Consider the following 4,412-nt stretch of genomic DNA (forward strand, 5'->3'; position numbering starts at 1 on the left):
TTTAATGCTTATTTCAAGTGTCATTTCAGCTTGGTTTCTTTATTATTTAACCTTAAAATTGTAAAATAGCTATTTTTTTGAATTTCTCATAATGATATTTAAGTCACTTTGGATTTCTGAAAGATCTTCATTCTGAAAGGTGGGCAGGAGGCACTAGGAGCAGTTGGTAAGAAAAGAAAGCAGGCCAGGGTATAACAATGCACACTGATTTGGGGAAATACTGGCCTAAGTGTTTATTCTTTCATAGCTTAATTTAGCCTGCTTTGGACACTTTCACAATGGAAAGTCAAAATAAGAGGTCATTGGAACCAGATGGAACATTGCTAAAATACAGAGAAGCATTTTCTGGAACAGTTGCCCTATCTGAGCACCACCTTCCTCAATAAGGTCATTCAGAAAGACGCTTTCTCCCCGCTCCTTTCCCTCCCCCAGTAGCCCCCTTGCTCCATGCTCCCTCCACCTCTGAGTCCCCATCCTTTAGCATGAGGTCTGTTCCTCCTGACACAGCCAACAAGACGCTCTTGACCCAGCCTCTCTCTCAGCTCCCAGCTCTTCTTGGGCTGCTTGAGGGGAAAGAAATATATACAGGGAGAAGTTATTTCCTGCCAGAGCTAAATGGATCTCCCTTCCTGGGATAGAGGCTGGAGTTTACATATAGGCAGCTCCATTCTTTCTAATTTTCCCTGGGACAAAGCCAACCTCCACTGCTCAGGCTTCCTAGGCACAAAAGAGCAGTGAACTCTTTTTGCCAGAAGCAGGGCCTGACTTGTTTCTTAGACACAAAAGGCAAGAAAGTGCTGCACAGTTTGGGCTTATGGGTAGTTGGGGCTACTTCAGAGGTATGTGGGAAGTGCTGCCCTCCAAAGCTGCCTTTCAATACCTGCCAGACATGAAATTCTTTTCATGGGGACAAGTGCTGAAATGTGAGGTCACTTGGGTCAGAAATGCAGTGACTGAACACCTGGGTAGTTGTTTAGTCTTGCAGTCTGGGAAGGCTGCTGAAGAGACCAGGCATAGCCTCTCCTCAGGTTAGGGCTTTGCTTTTTTTTTTCTTTTTTTTTAATGTTACTTACAACATTTAATAACTCCTCATAGCCCTCAAGATTCAGTGTAAAGTTCTCAGCACAACATATAAATGCCTTTTGAAATCTTATCCCTGAATATCTACATAAGGCCTCCCACCTCTTTTCAAAATCCTATACTTTAACAACAATGACAAAAATAAAAAAAATTCCTCCATAGCTTACATTACTATTCACTCTTAGATTTTTACAGCTCTGAGTTTTAATAAATGAATAATGCCATATATCCGCCATTATAGTATCATATAGAATAATTTCTTGCCCTAAAAATCTCCCTAGCTCTACCTATTCTATTATTTACTCTGCTTCCCCTGAAGCCATGGCAACCACCAATCTTTTGACTCTTTCTGTAGTTTTGCCTTTTCCAAAATGGCATATAATTGGAATCATAGAGTATGTAGCTTTTTCAGACTAGCTTTTTCCACTAAATGATATACATTTTAGTTTCCTCCATTTCTTTTTGTGGCTTGATAATTCATTTATTTTTATAACTGAATAATATTCCATGGTAGGTATGTACCATTTTGTTAATCCATTCACCTTTTGAAGGACACATTGGTTGCTTCCAGTTCAGGGAAGTTATGAATGAAATTATTTGTGTGTGGGTTTTTGTGTCAACATAAGTGTTCAACTCATTTGAGTATAAACCTAGGAGCCCAATTGCTGGATCACATGATTACCTTGTAGGAAATTGCCAGACTGTTTTGCTCCACATCTTTATCACCAGTAAAGATGGTATTGCCAGGTTTCTGGAATTTATTCTGATAGGTACGTAGTAGTATCTCACTGTTGTTTTAATTCATTATTACTTAATGACATATGTGTATCACCTTTTCATATGCTCATTTGCCATCTGTATATTTTCTTAGGTGAGGTGCATGTTCAGATGTTTTATGCATAATTTAACTGAATTGTTTGCTTTCTTATTGTTGAACATGTTTGTCCTTTATCATTTTATGCTACATGTCTCTGTTCAATAACTGATGGTTCAATGAATAAGTGATATATAGAAGTAGGCCAATGGCCTGTTGGCAATGGTTCTTAAAACATGTTATATGAAATATAGATGAAAGGCACAGAAGTGATTTTTTTAACATAAAGTAATTGCAGAAAATGATTATTACTTTTACTAAATTGTCCCTTGTGCTGGCCTACACATTGTTGTACTTTTTAAAATATACTGATTTTTTAAAAAGTATCCTCATTATCTTTATTATTATCCCAAAGTATTATTATCTAAAATTATGAATTATGTGCAAAAGATATAAAACATGGATTCTTTCAGACTATTGTCAATATGTATGAGATACGAGATATCTTATATAAAATATATTAGATAATAAACATGAAACTGTTTGTATGCTATGGGGATTTTGACATACTTATTTAAATAGCATTTGTTGTATACCTATTACCTATGTTTCTTCCAGATATTGTACTGGTTACCAAGGAAACAAAATAACACTTTGAACAATTCATAGTCACATAAGCATTTTAACATAAGCTTTATTCAAATTTACTTATTAGAATTGCATTTGCTAAACGACAAAAGTTTGTTACTCCAATTCTTTATTTCCTCCTTCATATTTATACAATTATACAAATGCGTTCATTAAGTATAGTCATGTTCATTATTTCGACATTGGGAAAATAGAATCTAGCCTTTTGTGTGTGTGTGTGTGTGTGTGTGTGTGTGTGTGTGTGTGTGTGTACACAAAAAGCAGTTACAATTCTATTCATTCTTAAATGGTGGTTTCCTTGAAATGATTCTTTTAATGTGGGCTCTTGAGCAATGAGACATTTCATTAACCTGTCAGGGTTGTTAACTGCTACCCAGTACAGATTAACTTTTACCTGTAACTGAAATCTGAGTATTCTTGAGAGTTTTTAGATACCATTTCTTTTTATAGACCATAGTTATTTTCTGTAAAAATAACATTTGTTATTTTCTTTTTTATAAAAGTATTATGTCTGCTATAGAAAACATAGATTCTATACAAGCATAAAATGCCAAAATATCCATCTAGGGTTAATCATTGATATTTTGGAGATTTTTCTATAGTGTTTTGCCTGAATATGTATGTATAATTTTCCTTCTGCATATTATTTTCAACATATTTAGAATGGTACTGAGTCCTGCTTTTCTGACTTCTATTTGTAGATTTTTCAGTGTCACTTAAAAAATCTGATTATTATTAATGACTATAATATCTCATATAATTTTATTAATACTATATTTACTTGACATCCAAATATTGTTGACAGTTTTAAAGTTTTCGTTTGGGGTGTCAGCTCTATAACTTACTTAAAAAAGTATGCCCCCCCAAAAAAACTGTTAATAACTAACATCAAAATAGATTATTAGAAATATTTTGAAAATTTTAAATGACAGCTCTTTCTATGAGCAGCAACATAAGAATATATCACCATTTAGTTCAGTATAGATATTGCAGCTTTTTCATTGGATCAGATAAAATGATAGAGTTAAAAAGGAGTTATTGATTGTTGCCTTGTGGTTGCATGATCTTGGCAGAACAGTTGTGTAAGAATGTTTTGACACACAGTAAAAAAAGGAAAGCATCTTCAATAAATGGTGCTGGGAAAACTGGAAAGCCACCTGCAAAAGAATGAAACTAGAATGTTGTCTATCACCACACACCAAAATTAACTCAAAATGGATTAAGGACCTGAATATAAGACCTGAAACAATAAAATGCATAGAAGAAAACATAGGAACTAAACTCAAGAATCTTGGACTTAAAAAGGATTTTATGAATTTGATCTCAAAGGCAAGGGAAGCAAAAGCAAAATCCAAACTGAAAAGCTTCTGTTCAGCAAAAAAAAAAAAAAAAAAGTCAACGAGGTAAAGGGACAATAGTCCGAATGGCAACGCCTCTGATAGGGGCCTAATATCCAAAATATACAAAGAACTCATACAACTCAAAAATAACAACAACAACAACAAAAAAAAAACAATCCAATCAAAAAATGGGCAGAAGACCTAAACAAACACTTCTCCCAAGAAGACATAAATGGCCAAAAAATATATGAAAAGATGCTCAACATCGCTAGCTATTAGGAAAATGCAAATCAAAACCACAATGAGATACCATCTCACACCTGTTACAATAGCTATAATCATCAGAACATTAATAAAAAATGTTGGAGAGGATGTGGAGATAAAGAAAACCTTATACACTGCTGATGAGACTGCAAATTGGTACGGCCACTATAGAAAACACTATGGAGTTTCCTCAAAAAACTAAGAATTGACCTACCATATGATCCAGCCATCCCTCTACTGGGTATTTACCCCAAAGACTTGAAAAC

The sequence above is a fragment of the Pteropus alecto genome, unplaced genomic scaffold (assembly GCF_000325575.1).
Source record: "Pteropus alecto unplaced genomic scaffold, ASM32557v1 scaffold615, whole genome shotgun sequence".
NCBI classification, from domain to species: Eukaryota; Metazoa; Chordata; class Mammalia; order Chiroptera; family Pteropodidae; genus Pteropus; species Pteropus alecto.